Here is a 19,768-nt window from a genome sequence, read left to right as displayed (position 1 = left end):
TATACTGATTGGCATACATGTGTATATTGTCGTATTAGAGCATATTAGTAATAGAAATAATTTCTTGTTTGAGAATTGGAATAGTTTTAATAAAATTGTCACCCGAAAATGCTTATTTTTTTATTGAAACTATTATAAAACCATTATTTACTATCTCATCGTCATTAACATTATTGTATCTAATATTCCGTGTATCGAGCCTGGGAATCCATCGACCATTTCATTGAAGATTCACGATGGGGAAAACCTTCGCTGAAGCGTAGATGTGGAGGATTGAGGAACCAGTACTTGATTTATGCTTTTGAAAAAGAAGACGCTTGTATTGAAGAACTATAGTTCTCTAGTTTTGAAGACACAATGTTACAGTGACTCTAGTAACAACGTAGACGCAATCATCTGTGGCGAATACTCCTTATGAGGCTATTATTTAAACCAACAGCAAGGTAATAAAAAAAGTATGTAATATGTATATACATTTTATACTACTATAAGGAATATACTAACAGAAGCATTGATGTATAATATAATACAAAAATTATCGCAATATACCTACTCTACGTAATTGTATATTTCGTTCGTTCAAAGGCTTTAATAATCCGTACGTAAATGTATAATGTTTTGTAAAGAATATTATGCCATCTATTGGAAAATTCTATTGAAATAAATCGGAAAATTGCACTACAGTAAATAAGATCATGTCAAAAAAGTTTCCTACGCCGTTAAAACAACATAAATTTTGAAAAATTAAATTAAAATTTTATTAATTGTGTTTAAAAACTAACAGTTATGTTATATTTTCTTTATTTTATTATACGAAATGATTCTACGTAAACATTTGTGTTGTATTAATAGATTTTTGTTTTAAAAGAAATAAATGTTGATGCACTTGCTCAAACTTATACTCTGGGTTCAAACACTCATATCGAAAAACAACATGTGATTGTACGTTGACAAAAATTAGCCTATTCATAAGTTGTAATATCATATTATTATTATTATCTTTCCATAATTGCATGACTGACAAGTTCCTACCTTGACACCATAACCACCACATTGCTTACAGACTTTCAAAAGTCACTCTTTGCCTCTCATTGTCATTTTCCTTCTTTATATTATTGGTACTCGTATCTAGTTGTGTTTCCAATGTTAGTTACCATCACAAGCATTACATTTACAAAATGTTAGGTAAATTATATATCGTTTGGGTTTGGGCCAAATTAATAAGTGGTAACCCTACGTACAACTGAACTTGCTCACTTATTTTCGGCATGGATAATTATTATGGGCCGGCATAATGAATGGCAGGTTGTTGGAAGAAAGCGTTTTGACGCAAATCATTATTGATTAGCGTTCTACAAATGGATAGGAATATTATGTTTGCGCAACACTCGCCAAACACGTGATCAAGCTTTGAATAAAGAGGATTTTATAACCAAGATACAAAACACATTCTTTCAGCGATTATAATTATATAATCGTAATAGATTCGGATACGAATCTTTTTAGAAGCATTATTTTTTTAGTGTTATAATATCTGCATGCATCTGTAGAGATATTGCATAATGCAGTTCTAGACGGTGCTATTTTTCCACGTGGAATCTAATTGTAAATGTGTAAAAAGAATTCAATGTTTTCTTCACAAAAAAACATTAAAACTAGCTCGAATTACTAAAAAAAAATATTGAACATATTCAAACATAACATATCGACAGTTCATTTTATACCTATCAGTTCTTTAAATTGGAATTTTGTATTTCAATTCGAATTATTATATGTCTCGCTATATATACATACTTAGATACGAAATACTTTAAATGGTTATCTTCTAGGAAGCTTCCTCTTAGTATAAAAATAATATTCTTATGAATGGATTCTATTAACTGCTTAATTAATTATAAATAATTAATAATTTTCATATGTATTAATAAATAACGTTTATTATGAACTCATCTGACGGACCCTGCATTATAATATAATGCAGTTATAATATACATATGCAATATAATATATTGAATTAATTTTACAGACTATATACATGGCTGGGTTATGAATTCATTGATAATACTGAATATTTAATTTAGTTAATATATTCAAGTCGGTTTAAGTCAGTTGAAGGGAAGTCAGGTAAGAACCGCGCCGATTTTGGCAAAATTCATTAATTCAAGAAAGAAATATAACCTAACCTAACCTAACCTAACTTAACTTAACCGAACCTAACATTATAATCGGTTGTTTTCAAAATGTGTTTGCCGCTGGCTTCCTTTAAATCGATAAGTACCAAAAATTCTTATGTTGGTACATGATAAAACTCAATTACGGTAATTGCAGACAATATTTAATTTTCACTTCAATTATTAATTAATGTTATTGATAATGAGCTTTCCAAAAATTGGAAAACGTAACACTGCTACGTTATATCAAATAATTGTGCATTCATAAGAGACCCCTATAATATTTCAACTGCAGCTACAGTATCAAAAATCACAACACCATAGCATCTCATCAGGGTAGGTCCCCGATAACACATAATTAGTTTCACCTAACCGCCATGGAAAAAATCAATAGCTGGTCGGGAATTCGTAATGTGCAGATGTCAATAAGCTCGCCATACAACTACTAAGCCGTGTCCCTCGATAATTACATTCTGTAAGCATAATAGAATAGTTTGTACTTAGTAATATGCATTTAGCATTACGATTCTATTGTGATAAAATATGATATATTTCGTAATTTAGAATATATGAAAAGATTATTGAAGTACACAGTTAGAATTATCATGCCAGAATATTTGTATTTTTAATGTAATTGTGGATTTAATAATATTGAATTACTAAAATCCCGACTCGCTAGAATGAGAATTTGGAGAACGCTACTGTATTCTCTTGAATGATCTTCAATGCTGTGGATTACGTCATGAATTAATGGTAGAGGATCATTATGGCTATACTTCAGCTGAGGCATGGTCTAAATCGATCGTGACTACTCGACGCGCAGATTGTGCAAACGAAGCGTGACGAACAAAACATAATTTGTCATAAAAATTCAACGTGCGTCCATTTATTGTTATGTTTATTGTTATTTAAGTAATAATAATCATATATCCATTGACATGTTTTGTTTTTCGAGTAAATACGTAACGTTTTTTAGTCATTTTTACACGATTTAAGAATTGATTCCGACGCAATCAAAAAACAAATTGGCGTGCTCAAATGTCGACTATCGCTCTCCGATTGGCAACGCTTACGAAATTACGTACCACCTATTGATGAAAATTATTTACCGTTTTACTGAAGTATGCTCTTAAGAATAAAGGAGTTTTTTTGAAGATCGTGGCCCTCAGCACTCCGTGTGGTTCTGCATCGCGCTCTTGGTCTTTAGTCTTTGATGCCACTCATTTCAATATAATATCTCAATCAGATCGTTGATTCATGAGATTCCAGGGTTGCCAACCTAGCCAGATGGGTACATTCTTATATATTGTAAGTAATTGGTTGAAGTTTTATATGAAAATATATATAAATGTGACGTTAAGGGTTTTATCTGATGTGATATTTTTTATGTTTTCGTACCGTCTCGATGCTTATAAATTGTTCACAAACATGTACAAATTTTAACAACTAGTTCGCGCGAAATTCTCCTTTGTTCAATGGTGTTACTTAATGATAAAAGTCGTTATTTATTTCAACATAACAGGCCCAGAAAATTAAATAAAATAGAAAGAAAAACAGTCATTTCATATTAGGCTAACTACGTTTTCCATTTCTCAAACTCAACATTCTTCATACAAACAATGTAGATTGTTTGATTCACAAAAGCTTATCGTTTCATATGAAAGTGTAATGTGAACAAAAAAAGTTCCCAAGTAGACCACGTTTCACTCAGTAATTCTAGTAGTCAATTTACAAATATAATTTTATTATATGTAATAATTACTGATCATTATTTTTTATGATAAAATATTATAAAACTAGTATTTTCAATATTTTTTAAAGAATTTTATTATCAAAATATGTATTTAGATTAGTCTAAAATTAGGAAAAATAAAAAAGTTAGTAGAATGTTTACTTGAAATGATCTCAGCATTGCAAAGCTTACGGACACGCACGAAAAGCTCGACGTGTGTGTGTGACAGAGCTTTTATGAGCATGTGTACATGAGTCGTGTGTGTGTGGCTGAATGTAGACAGAAATATTAAGCAAGGTCAAGAACTTTTGGGTTCATTGTATTATTTCTATATGTGAAACATTGTACTGTAGAAATCAAAGCTACCTATAAAAGTTTTCGAGTGATTAATATTATAGACTTATTAATTGAAAGCCTTATATTGAATAGAGCTTATGCAAATACCATGTGGATTAATTTATTTGTATGAATAATAGTCAGTGGTGAAGTAACTAATATTTTTATATGCCTATTAATTAATGATACCTACATAATAATATTTAAATTAAATCAAACATCGTAAAATATCTGAAACTCACTTTTGCAAGCTTGCGAATAAATGTAACAGCTTAAATCTTAAAATTAAATTCTTTATATTTCCTAAGTTTATAACATTATGAGCTTTTGATTACTTAATGACCTGAAGTATTCATAAACTTTTCTTCTTTCGACCATGTCCGATCCTGATAGGATCATATGGGCCTCCACAGAGTGGAGGTTAGTATTAACAAATTTTGTTTTTACGAGAAACGGATGTCAGCCACTTGCTCAACCTAGTAGGTCCATACTCTGACTCATACACAAATTTAAAAATAATATGTGTAATTTCCAGATCCAGGATTCGAACCTGGGAGCCTCGATACTATAGACCGGCGCTCAAGCCACGCGGCCATCGTGGGTTCATAAATACGAGGCATTAATTTTGATAATTTTTTGTATTATAAAATACTCGCGTTTGCACCCAGCTTTCCTCGGGGGTTTTCTTTGGCGTTTGTGTATTTTTACTATTCCATATTACTACATTACAAAAAATAAAATATTGAATGTGTTGTTAGTTCTATTATGAACATCATCAATACTTTATAGATTATGATTGTGCGTTTTTGGTTAGACTATTTTTTTCTTCATTGGCAGTGACGTCCCGTGGGGGTAGGCAGATTGAGCGTCGCTTGGGGGCGGCAGTTACTCGAAGGGCGCCAAATGGAGGAGAATCATTATGTATATTTATATAAATAGCTGCCTAAACTTAGTGATAACGGAAATATTTTTAAAAAATCAGCTCACTGGTTGGAAACAAAATATATTAAGTAATTAGCATACCTACACTGTTTAAAAGGACTGTATTTTTTGTCGGGTTTGCGATGTCTAGTTTACTTCCGTTGTTCTTGGAGGTCACGTCCTTGATGACCGGCAATGACACGTGCAGATTTTTTAATTATAGGTAGGTACATACGTGTCTTATTTAAAATTTTTCCAAATATTTTTGCCAGTCACGAATTTTGGAAGTTGCCAGGTGTATTTTTAAATGTATGTGAAACCTAGGACTCACAATATTTCTATTGAAGCAGGGATAGCATTTAAATTAGATTAAGTAGTATATATTTTGTCGGTAACGTATATACAACACATTTCTTAGATATTTTAGTCATGAAAGGATAATTAAAAATACTGTAAGTACCTATAAAAAATTGGGCGGCCTTTTTTCGCTGCCTAAGGGCGGCATTTTGTCTAGGGACGTCACTGTTCATTGGTAACCTGGAATCATTTGATATAGACTATAGACAATCTTTTTTTGAAATTACTCTCATCTGCCAGAAGGTTTTTGGATTATCCGCAATTTCGAGAACATTTGCATTCATTACTACTTGATTGTAAAATTGTAGAGATTATCAATGAATTCTAAATTCAAATCGAAAATAAAATGACGTTGAACCTTCAGCTAGTAGTTTTGTTGTTCCATTACTAAGGTTACCAATTATTAGGTACAGACCTACAAACTTATCTGTAGAATAGCCAAAAACGGAACTATGAACTACCATAGGACGCCATTTTGAAAATGTCATTCGAATGCCAGATTTTGTCCAGTTACGAGTCTTGATTGTGTAGTTTTCGACAGTGGCTCGCCCATCCCATTCTTCAGATAAGTTTTTAGGTCTGTAAAATCAAGTACTTAGATGAAATTCAAATTACATATTTAATTCTATTGCATTGTTTCTTATTATTCATATTTTGTGAATGATAATGTGTGGGAAACTGAAAATTTTATATCTTGTTTAACCACAATTTTATACTTATAATAATTGTTGCGTTGATATGCGTTGCAAAGAAATTTCAAAGTCAGAACAAAAATGTCTAGATTTCTGTTGTATAAGTAAATTATTACTTATTAAATAAATAAATAATTTTGAGACAGTAATAAACGAATTTAATTAAATTTAACGAAATATGTTATAATATCTTATTTATATAATCAAATCCTTTAAAATAAATGTTAATACAATTAAATTAAATTATTATTTTATGTAGACACTAAAAATGTCAGCCGAAGTAAAACACTATCCGATTAATTTAGTTTTGATTCTTACAATGGTCACGCCGTGTCGCTTAGCTACGTAACTATCCATCCACAATAATTCCACCCCATTTCAAATTAGCCCCCCCACACAATAAAACAAAGATAATGCACTGTCATATATAATATACAAAAATAATGCGCTGCAGTATTTGATATATTTTTTTATTAATTCTATGTTATTGTGTTAATACAATACTTATTAATTAATTAAGTTTTATTTGTGCATATACCTACAGGTAATAAATTATCAAAGGATTTGAGCAGACAGAATATGTATTCTTTTGATATATCTAGATGCCTGGCATTCATTGATTTTTAGTTTTAGTGGAATGCAATTATTGCCATAATAAATAATTGTTTAGTTATCTCAATAAGCTGTATAATCTAGGGCATACACTATTGTTTAAAAAACTTGTTTAAATATTTTTGTACTGTTTCTTTTTTATATAATATAAGGCATAGATACCTACTATTGTCTTTACATAATGACTATCAGCGGCATTTCTGAGGGAAAATAAACTCGATGACTATGTTCCATCGGATATTTTATACTAAAAAATCCTTGAGATCTCAACTAATCTAGCAGGACTATAAAATCAATTTAAAATGTGATAAATATGATATGTCTTATTCGGACAGTTGATTATTCCGGGAAGTTAACTGTTATGCGTGATATTTTTTAACACGGCCGCCCATGACCGCGATAACTGCGAGCTGTCAAATGTAGTTGAGTAACAGTTAACATGTCTTACTTGTTTTAAACAGACGCCTGCATTTGGCCTCTAAGTTAATCATTATTATAAATAAGCTTTGAAAGCTCTAATATTAACGAAACGTTTGACTAAGGTATGCCATCATAATGAGTGTTATAAAATCAATTTATATTCGTGTTATGAGTTGGCTGGGCATATCTGTTATGAAACAAGTCACTGAAATTAACCGAACATGATTTTTAAGGGTGAAATAATCGTTTCGGGGGAATTATAGTGGAGCTACGTTATTATTATTTCGCTGGCTAATTGCCGCGGTCGATGTTGCTATGGAAACGCGTTGACATAATGTTGTTTTGTAATGACAATGATGATTGCTTTAGCCGATTATATGTTGCATTAGCCATTCATTATTTTGTAAAATATTTTTAATTTCCCTAAATATTTTAAATAAGATTTACGATAATCACAACTTACTTATTTTTTTTTCAATGCACATTATACACAAGATTTAATAATGAAGGAGTATATTATTTATTGAATATACATAACGTCTAATGATAGTCTCAGTAATATAGGTGCATATCGATATCACAAAACCGAAAAGGCGTTTTACAAACAATTTATAAATGTACACGAGAGCAATCCGAAATAAATTTGATTTGTTTCGGCATAAATGTTAATGTCGTATTTACGTCGTAAAATACTAGTAACTTCGTCACTCAACAACTATTTTTAATGCATTTTTGGGATGCGATATATAATATTTTAACTAATCTAAAATAAATAACTTATGTTCTCCAAATAAATTACTAAATCCTATTTATTAAGCAACCTAGTGAAAAATCAACGTGCAAAAAATCAAATGTCCACAAAATACTTTTTTGGCAAGAAAAAGTTGTATGTTCGAATTCCACTTGTTTCAATATGCATTCTATATTATTTGTATTGTGGTCCTGAGTTAATAAAAGTAATGGATGTTCTCTTCTTCTTCGTTGAGACTTCATGACCAGATGATTTTTCTCGGAATTCAGAACCTTTGCCAATGTAAAACCTGTGGTATATACAATATTTGGTCTCCAACGTTCGACCTGATCTTAGTATAGTATTAGTTAGTAGAAAATTACTTAGGAAAAATAGTCTCGAATATGGAATTCGCTGATTATGGAGTCGTGGTTACGTCCTTCCAGCCTTTGCCTTTACCGTCCAAATGTCAGATTACGTTGACCTAGTTTGTAGAGCAGCTGTCTTTCTATAAATATAAAGCCGTGGTTTGTAATTTTAACCCCCGAGCTGGTCGAAAAAATGCATGCTATTTTTTTCAATGGTACGGCGAATATCTAACAACGGTTCCATTTCGTCAGATGAATGTAGAACTATTGTAATTTATCATTGTATTTTTTTTTTAATAAAACTTTCACTTGGTAGAGGCTTATATGCTTCGTTTATTATTGAACATGGTATCTAATTTATTTATTTGTTATTATAACATTAGTTATTGCCACATTAGATTTTTAATTTCACTCCAATTGGGTATTAACTTGAATATTACTGCTAAATGAAAATTAGCCATTTTTTTCGTGTACCTTTAAGTGTTTCCGTACCAATTACCGAACACGGTAGTTACCTAAATACTCATTTTAGCTGTCTAGATTTTAATATTGTGATAATTATCGAATTTTAATTCAATACCGCAAATTTATATCAAAGGAAGTCTAAAATTAAAAAGCTCTTTATATAATAATATTTGTTGTGTGTTTTTAAACGTTACAAGCAGATATTTTTTCACCTCGTTTGCAATATGTTGTCTAGATGGCCCAAGGCTTGGGAAGAAAGTGGTCCCAGGTACCTACTTCACATTAAAATTTAAAAAAAGACGGACAAAAGTTTTAGCGGTCGTAACTCATTTTTTCAGTATTCAATTTGCATATCTATTAAGTGATTGTTATTTATGTGTTATAAAATAAGAAGCATTTGAGTAGAATTTTTATTGATATTATTTTAGATACAGAATAAATTATTTTGTAGATTGTGCAGGTTAGTTTTTAAAATTTAATTAAACCCTGCTTAAATTAAGCCATAATATAGAATAGTCAAAAACTATTCATCTATCTATAAAATATCTAAAATTATGCCATTAAATCATACGTCATTTTGAATATTTTATAGATAGAAGAATATTTTTTATTTATTATGGTTTGGCATATCCAGGGCTTAATGAATTAAAAAAAACTTACCAACACCATTTGTAATATGTATTCATAATTCAACGAAAACAAATAAGTATGACTGAAAAGGTGTGCATTATGTTTGGTGGATCGCCAATAACATGCCAAACCTATTATGGTTAGGTTTAGGCAGGATTTACTGGATTTTTAAAAACTAACCAACAGTGTCTGCACATTTTAGTCTTATTTCAATGAAAAAAAATACGTATTACTGAAAAAGTTTAGTGTGTACTATTGCTGTAGGATCTTAACAGCCTACCTCCACACTTCACCACTAGTGTGAAGTCGTCCTCTGACCCATTTGTCTTCTTTCAGTTTTTAATTCTATGTTTCCATGTGCTTCTATAAAACTTGATTAGTTTGTGTCATCTAGTATATCTATGGTATCACAGTGTGACTGCGTATTTTTCCAGCGGTTATGAACTCGCCTCTTGATAATATGTTCATTTAGTTCTTTAGCAATAATTTACTTGAAGTATTTGTAAGTATGCGTGTAATGTGTTATTTTCATAACATATTTATATTATTTATAGGTATACCTACATATTATTGTATAGATATTGTAAAGGAACGCACTAGCTGAAGGAAGACGGTGGAAGAGGGTACGGCCTGAATTGATTTGTAGCGCCATCGAATGAAGAAGAGGATAAAGATAAACACGGTTTTTTTTAACTGATGGTAGTATGATGTACTAATTTTTATTGAGACCTATTCTGTAATAGAGCACCACGGAAAAGAAGTGACAGTTTTTGCGACATAATTTTTGCACAATATTTAAATAAATAAATGTTGAATATTGATATTGCAGTAAATGTGGAGGTCAATATTCAATAAAATAACGATGTTTATGTGTATGGACATTTATATTATAACGAAATGGTGTCATAAAATATTGTAGTAAATCCATTTTAAAAAAAAATTCTTACATTGTTTCAACTTGATAGCATGTTTGTACAAAAACGTGAATCGATAGTCCATCGTGTCTAGGGATTGCAATATCGAATGAATACTTTAATACCGGTATTTCTTATTGTACACCGGTATTAATATCGGTATTCGTCAAAACATATAGAAAATACTTTCAATAAATATAGCTATTAAAATCTATTTAGAACACTATTTTATAGCAACCTAAAGTACCTACTGAGATTTATTATATTGACCTTTATAAATATTTATACTTAGATCATAATATCTTAGAACTTCTAGAATTTTTACAAATAATACAAGTCCAGGTACAGGAAAATCGCTTTCAAATTCAACGTTGGATCAATAGTTATACAATAATTAGAAATATTTTCCAGGATTGTATTTTTTTTTCGAAATACGTTAATTCATTGCGACCATTCTATATATGAATACGTGTATTAATTAAGGTTCTAAGTACCAAAAAGTAGTATTGCCTGTAGATACAAAATACCGAGTCATTGCAGTAAAATTTCATGAAGCAGACCTTTTGAAAAATGTGGTTTTACAGTGTGAAACAATCACGGCAGCTTCTATAATTTTAGGTATTAGGAAGTCGCAAGTGTCAACACACCATCGTCAGCCATTTTATATTGAATGTAGTTGACCACTGTAGTGCTATTTACACCATTATAAATAAAACAGGCCAACGGACTTACAACGTCAACAGGTTTAAATATTTTTCTGTATTTTTTTGACTTGCTTGAGGCACTTAGACCATAGCTGAAGTTATTGGCGTTAGTATGTAGAACACTTTTCTATAAAAATGTCAGTTTTTTTGTTTTTGGTACTTAGAGCCTTAATTAATACACGTATTCATATATTTGAGGGATTTTGTTTTATTATTATTTAACTTTTGTTGGTTCAAGTCAATATATTTGCGTTTATGCAATAATCTTATACACTAAATTTAATATTATACAATATAGTAGTAGGTAAGTAATGAAAAAATAACATTAAATTCATTTTCGATATTCTAACGCGGATGCTTTCTTAATACCGAAAATATCAGTATTTTGGATTTTTGAAACCAGTATCGGTATCGATATATAATTGAATACCGGTTTTGAAATACCGTTATTGCAATCCCTAATCGTGTCTCGTCACCAGATATATTTTTACGATACGAAGCAGTTCACACTGAATTGCCATAAAAACGAAAGTGAATAAAAAATCAAAATGGCCTTATAAAATAGAAATTGGCGTCATCTTACCTGTGAAGTGTCTTGTGATGCGCATGCCCCGAACATTGAGATGGCAGGTCTTCCGGTTAGCACCTGTCTCGCTAAATCACATCAGGATATTACGACGTCGGTACAATCCATACGTGCACTTTTAATTTTATTAACAAGTCTTCAAAAAACTTATTTTTAATGAATTTTACTTGTTGTTTTTTTTTTAAAACGATCTTTGTTAATGTTTTGTTGTCATCACTTCCCGGATCTGCTGTGAGAAAATAAAAAAAAAACATGAGTTACAATAGAAGAAAAAAAAAATCATTAAATTAAATGACATCATTATTATGCCTAGATGTAGATATTATACGACTTAAATAAAAATCAATGTCAATCGATTTTTAAATATTTAATCCATAAAATTGTTCAAAAGTGACATCGCTAATGCTGTCATGCTTTCAATAATAATAATAATAAGTTTGCAGAGCGGTCCTCAACCAGTGGTAAGCGAGATGATAATGTACAATATAAAGTATTAATAAATGTTATTTTGAATAATATAACATTTCCATAATAACATCAAATTAAGTAGGTATTTAGCAAAAATAAAAAATATTTCAGAACCTTTATGATCGCAAAACTGATATTACGAGATAATAAATACATTATTCTAGTAACTATTTGATGAACAATCAGCTGTTAAAATTTAAATATATAATATTCCGTTATTAAATGTATTTAAAAGATGGAAAATTCCGTTAAAGTCAAAAATTTATTCATAGGTAGACTATATACAGTCTGTGGCAGTAAATTTTAAATTACGATGGTAGTGCTAGTTATTATTTAGATATCTTTGAATGCATTGCGATAGCCTGTTTGCAATAAATGAAGATTTTCGAAGATATTTTTATTTATTTCAATATGCAACAATCATAATATTCCACAAACATTTAACCATATTGCATTCGAAGTATGAGTAATGACTAGCACTACGATCGTAGTTTACAGTTTCGTGACAAAGCCTGACTGTAGTGTGCATTGCTCGTAGATATAAAAAACTTTCACCAATTAATGATATGTACCTATTAGAAACAACATAAAAATGGCATAACTCTTAAGTTGTATTATCTAAACGCCTTAATATTAAGTGTTGGTGCCTAATGATACTTTAAAATATTGGATTTGATAGTACACGTTCATAAAAAGGTTGAGAAGAATAATAATTATTATAATATGTTTATTTCATTATGTAGATACTTAAGTAGGTGTTTTTAATAAAAGTATTAAAAATAATTCCGTTCAAATAAAATTATACTTCTTAGAGACAATGTGGTTGCTAAAAATATTGATTTTAGTGTAATCATTTGAATATGGAAACTTAACTGTAACATTTTATGGTTTAATTTGGATAACATTATTTTTTTTTGCTATCATATTCATTAGCTATCATATTCATACCATAAAATTCAAATGCTATATTTAAAAAAATATAAGTTTGTATTTAGAGCTTGAAAATAATAGGTTGAGATTTTTTTATTGAGAAGCCTCTTTGTTGGTCGGTCAAGATTTAGATCAGATTCTAAAATTTTTAATATTTCCCAAAAATATATTTTAGATTAGCAAATGTAATTCAATCTCAAAATCTAAGTTGTCTAGTTTACTACTAGTTAACTACACTTTATATTATAAAAAAAAAAATATTTAGCACGATTCACATGCCTGTATTTTAAATAATATATTCTACACCCTACGGTAATTTCGCAAATGCTCACAGAACGTATAAAACTAAATAAATACGACGATAATGTCAAAATAAACCTTTAATTTTACAATTATTATTGAAAACACTTATGTATTGCATACCTATGTTGAATTATTATTTATTTCGACGGTACATTTTCATTCAATTTAGTCAGAAGTTCAACACAAGTGATAAATGCTTTATGAGGTTGTCAACTTGTGTGTCTGCATTCATTAGTATCTACAACTCTACAGGTAACTTAGTTAGCAATTAATATAGTTGAAAAATTTATGTTTATTTTAGTACAGTGCATTTAAAAGGATTGTATTAGTTATCTTCTAAATATAAGAAAATGAGCCCTTATAAGATATTTAGAAGATATAATAGTTTTGTTGCCAGTACGTAAACTAAAATTCTCAAAGTTCTTTGGCAATAATTAAATAAAAAAATATTATTGTTTTAATATTATAACATTTTTTCATGTCCTCATTAAACTGGTTACTCGATATTGCCATCATTAAAATAACGTAAAACTAAAATTTATCGACCTATAAAATAAAGATCGCACCGTAGTCTTGTTATTATTTGGTTAAGTACCTTTATTTTGTTTATATTTTATTTAAAACATTTTAAGTTATTTTAAATTAACACGTGTTATTTTAAATTTTATAAAATAGCGATGGGCGATGAAAGTTAGGGTTAGCAATTTCGGGATCCCGGTGTATTTGAGCATCTAAACTAATCCGGGAATATTAAGATTTTTTTTCACATATATTAAATAAATAAATCTCATTTATGGAACGAAATAAATTAAATTAATAATTAAGAGACCTAATGGAAATTAAATTTTAATTCTGATTGTTGAAAACGATCAATAGTGAAGTTTTCAGTATGCTTAGAATATTCACATGTATATTAAGATAATTTAATACACAATATTAAATAAATAAAATATACTTAATTATTTTTTGGCAGTTTATATAATATTATACTGGATCATCGAAAAGTACATAAAACATAAATTTGCCAAATGACAATTCACTAAAACCGATTAATAAAGTATAGTATAAATAAATATAATGTTTGAAACTCTCATGGTTATGTGTTGGTATCGCAAAAGATTTTTGAGTTTTAACCGAGTGTTATTCCTCCTATTTTCTCAATGTTTCGGACTCGTTGCAAAGGCCATTAATCAACACATTTTGTCCTGAGAATGGCCTCTGCAATGAGCTCAAAACGTCGAGGAAAAAAGGAGAAAGAATATGCAACACTCAAAAATTTATTATGAGAATAGTACAACATTTATTGTCATAAATTTAGTTGAAATGAACATTGTTAATATATATTTTTTTACTATATCTATTAAGTAATTTATCTATCCGAGGAATTTGCGAGCACTAAAATCATGAAATATGTCTTATTTTTTGAAAATAGTTTTTATGAGAAATTATTATTAATTAGGTACTATGTAAGTTTATCAAGACAGAAATTAATACAAGTAATCCCGGTATTTAAAAAGTGTATATGCATATACCCGGTATTGAAAATTACGCCCTGGATTGAAATCCCTAATAAGTATGTACTCGGGCGTGTAATAAACGCAATGGAATATTTTATCAGATTATCTTGTCACGCGTTATTTTAAAGCGAGACTTTATTCATGTTTTAATGTTCACGATATTTTACGCCATTTTGTTTGGTTAAAATTATTTATTCGTCTGATACAAGCATAAAATGGGAATCTTTGCTATAAGCAAATAGTGATAAGTGACCAACTATACTATGAATATTTTATTAAGCCCACACAGAATGTGTTAAGAAAATTCTCGAGCATTCGTGTATTAAATAAATATACCTATACATAAATTATCATTGATAATTTTTGAGAATATTTTACTACCCTTGTAAAATGAAAGTTTTTCAAATTGAAGTTAATATTGGGAAGTTGTTTGTTTTATATAATGTACCAAACATATTATTAATATACGGCACGGTTTGACTTAAAAAAAGGATTTATATAACTAGCTATTAGCAATATCTTAAGTAGACGAAACCGGTCCGGACAGATTTTTTTTCGTGTAATGATACCTACGCGTGAAACTAAATTTCGAATGGCTCATATCATTTAAAATCTTGAAAAAAGGCGCCTTTTCATGATGTCACTAATAACTGCATATTTAGAGGGCATTTTTATTCAATTATCATACTATATTATTAACCATGTATTAATTTATTAAATGAGTTGTAAGATAACTCGACTAAATTAAATGAAAGTACCTACTAATTGGACTCACTAATTTTCTTTAAACCTTATATACTCTATAGGTGGGTACCTAATGCATAAAAAAATTAAAGTCTTAAGTTTTCAATGGTATTAATTATTATTGTAAGTATTTTTTCACGCGTGGGTTAACCCAAGAGTGTGTGAAATCAAATGTTGTTTTGGTTCTATTACCAGGACGGCAGCAATTAAGAAGCGAGGACATTGAATGAACTACAACGTACATTATTCAAGATAAATGGCATTCGGCATTGTGATGTTAATTCTCCTCCACAGGATTCTTCGTAAGGATTATAATTTAACTCCTTTGAAAGTGTGAAGTATATCAAAGAAGTTATGCGTTCCATAAATGCAATCGTATTTCTTTGGATCTCTGGTTTGTTTTATTATAATAATCATCTTCATAATTTTAAGCTAGACAGTGTATTGATTTACAAGGATTCTTTGTTAAGTATTTTCATCTAATTTTGACACACGCATAAATTGTAGAACAATTAATTTTGATCTAATAACGGGGAAAAAAAATCTGCTACCCACATAGCTCCATTTTTGATGTTTTTTTAAAATGTATGATGGCCAGATTAACAAGATTTTTGAGATTATTTTATCGAATATATTTTTTTTGTTATAAACTTATATAATTATAAATTCTTTAAAATGTTTTTCGACAAATACCACAGTTATCAGAAATGAAAAAAATGTCATGAAAATGGTTTGTATATTCTGATAATAATTTACATTATATACAATTTTAGTATACTTATCGTATTGAGGAATTTTAAAAATCGTTTAATAGAAAGACATCGGTGATAATAATGTTACTAATGTCATTTACCTTAATCGATACATAGTTAATCGCTTTCGATTGGCAGAATTTGAAATTCTGTAGTTATTAGAAGAAAAAAAAACAGATTGGTAACTTAAAAGCTAGAGCGCTTACACGCATGAGCATTATAACGTCGTGGGTTTCGGGTTCAAATACTGGGTCTAGAAAATTTACATGTATGTTTGGAACTTAATTGGTTGATCAAATGGATTAAATCCATTGCTCGTAAAAAATATCTGTTATTGCGACTTTCACTCTATGGATGCCCATATAATCCTCTTAGGATCCAACACAGTGATATAATGTGTCTGAGATTTTTCAAAATCATGGATTGTCTATATTATAACATATAATAAACATGGGTATATGCATTAAGATCTCATTTTAAGTGTTCTAAATTTAACATTTTTTTATATATCACATATCCGGTCAATGTACCTACTAAAAAGACAAATTACTATTATAATTATATAGATGTATATGTGGGATTTGGGGTCCAGTAATCAAGTGCGTAAGATACTAGCCTCTCATCCGGGGGTTTTGGGTTTGTTTTCTTGTGATTTTTTTTCAAAACTTACTACTACACTACTCTTATTGGCCCATACGACCTGTTGCAGTAAAACGCGCTACGCAGGATGTAAAGCCGCATTTATGATTTCGAAGACAAATGCTCTACAACAGCTACTCTACCATGCAAAGCCTACTAATAATCAGACCGTGACACAAAATTGTAAATTTCGATGGTAGTGGTAGTAAATGTTATTACTTCAAATTATTTATGGTAAACTGTTTATGGAAAATGGAACGGAACGGAACTATACCGCTTATATCAAGATTCAAAACTCTCCACCTTCATAAAAGTCGATAGGCTGAACTGGGCAGGCCATGTCCAGCGCATGCCTGAGTCACGGATATCGAAGAAAATCCTCGAAGGAAATCCAGGGGGGGGAGGCCAGTGGAAAAGCCACGCACACGATGGGGTGACAACATTACAAAATATGCCAACCAGCTGCTAAAAATCATGAACTGGTAAAGACGTGCGGAGGACCGTTCTGACTGGAGGACGGCGGTGGAGGAGGCCAGGGCTCGACTTGAGCTGTAGCGCCATCGAAGTAGAAGAAGTTTATGGAAAATGATGATGTAACATATTGAAATAAACATGTTACCGCATTGCATTTAAATATAATCAATACCTACAGTAGGTACATATTAATAAGATATAAATGCAAAATCCATCACCATGGATCAAGCTTGTGAAGCAGGATACTTTATGACGGTCAGGCCATAAACCCTAATAGAAAAACGACTGCCCTCAAATATTGAATACGCGTTACATTTACGTGACAAATGCATATTATTATAATAAAAATAACATATTTTTTAACACGTGTTGTTTATACCATATTTTTTCATACTCTAAACCAGTGATTCCCAACGTGCGGGGCAATTTCAATATTTTGGAGGGCAAAAAAGTCATCTTGAAAATCATTTAAAGACGAAGTACTAATTTTCTTCTGAGTTGTATATGTAATGTAATATACATATTTACTTAAGAAAGTTAAATTAAAAACAATTTGCCTATGTGCATTTTTTATTTGAAGCAATTCATTTTTTTTCAGAAATATTAGCTAGGTAGCTACAATTTTGAAGGGGGGGGGGGGGCATGGAGATTTTTGAAGCGTTGCCGTGGGGCTTAGCAGAAATAAAGTAGGGAAACACTGCTCTACATCCAGCAGGGTTAGCCAGTTTCCATTAATTTTGTATTCCCTGATAATCAATAACTAGCACTATCATCGTAATTCGCAATGCAGTGCTACTGCCTGAATATAGTCACCCTTTTCTACCATGGAGTTTGTGCATAACATGGTTTATTAATTATTGTTGATATCGTAAAATTTATGATGAAAATTTATCTGGAAATTATTTTAATTTTAAATTAAGCTTGAAGTTTAATGAGCAAAGTGATATAGAATTAATAAAAATTAAAACGAGCACTTACATAACCAGTTAATATGAACGTGTTGCACTTTGGCACTCAAGTTTAATTTGCATCTTCGCAACACGTTGACCCAACAATGAGTGGTCAACAGGGAAAAAAAGAGTTTTAAAAAGGTATGAGAAATGAATCCCGGCCATAAACGTCAGTCAAACTGGCAATTAAATCGCTCCAGTCGCCTTGGCACACACCCTGCTCCGACGTAAAATGGCCGAGGGCACAAATTAAATATTTTATTGAATATATTCAAAATTATATACGTATATACGACACATTGGCGTATCTCTATATATTATACGAAAAATGAAATAATTTAATATATAGATCAAATTGCACGTTGATTCTTTTTTTTATTCCTAAAAAATAATAAATACAAAATATGTTATACTTTAGTATGATACCTAAAATAAAATACATGTAAAAATGTAGAGTAAAAAAAGTAAGTACATATTCATTGCGAGTAATTTTTAAACCAATTTATGATTGAGAATATATTAAAAAAAAAATACCCAAAAAATATTAAGCAACTTTTCCGTCATTTTTTCTTTCTTTCGTTAGTTCATTAGTTACTTAATAAAAAATATATATTTATTATCGAAAAACTACTAAAGGTTCAATGCTGATAAATATAACTGCCCATTTCATTTTCTCCATTAGATACATTTCCCTACGATTTTTTATAATATTTTCTGGTGCCTTTGCATTAATACAACTAGGTAGGTATATTATATAGTACTTATATAACATATTTTATATTATAACTATATTTTAATAGTAAAAAGTAGGAAAATTATATTGTCACAATTTCAAAACGAAAAATAAAATCACGCTATGAGCATTCTAAAAATTACCACATCGTAAGAATATTATAATAGTAAAGAATATTGTATTTATATAAGTAGTGTATTTTATCTATCAAAAATATATTTGATCAATTTATATTTTTCGGCGCTTTAGGTGGTCAAATTATTTTTTAGAAGAGACGGAGATGATACTGAAGCTACGTGCTGGTGCCCTTCGGTCCATTTTGACCCCTGAATTATTTGTGAAGTAATGCTTCATATATAATATACAATGGACCTTCTAAGCAATAAAAATTAACATTGATACTATTATTTTTATTTACCTTGAGATAAGGACTTTCTTTTAATTCTACGTCACTGCTCCACTACTATAAGGTCCAAAAACAACGAAATATTCAGCGTTGGACCTCCATCTGGTTGCCAACTAACACAGGTCTGGTCAAAAGTCGTAAAAATCATAATATAACTAGAAGACGCAATAAAATTGGATCCGCACTTTTGTTGCGCACCTTAACAGGAATTTTC

At 30.0% G+C, this 19,768-nt stretch overlaps 1 protein-coding gene across 1 annotated transcript in view; it reads right to left on the bottom strand.

The window, feature by feature from the left end:
• Positions 1-19,768, bottom strand: part of zfh2 (Zn finger homeodomain 2) — a 748,405-nt gene that overhangs the window by 558,984 nt on the left and 169,653 nt on the right. The window contains exon 2 of the mRNA XM_085959440.1: positions 11,636-11,867. The gene's annotated coding sequence lies outside the window, so the exon portion shown is untranslated. The remainder of the gene's footprint in view (positions 1-11,635; positions 11,868-19,768) is intronic.

This window comes from Rhyacophila brunnea, unplaced genomic scaffold (genome assembly GCF_057557595.1).
Source record: "Rhyacophila brunnea isolate RB1 unplaced genomic scaffold, BYU_Rbru_1.0 scaffold_9, whole genome shotgun sequence".
Taxonomy (NCBI): Eukaryota; Metazoa; Arthropoda; class Insecta; order Trichoptera; family Rhyacophilidae; genus Rhyacophila; species Rhyacophila brunnea.
Note: the sequence above shows the minus strand (reverse complement) of the source record. Positions and strands in the feature narration are given on the sequence as shown.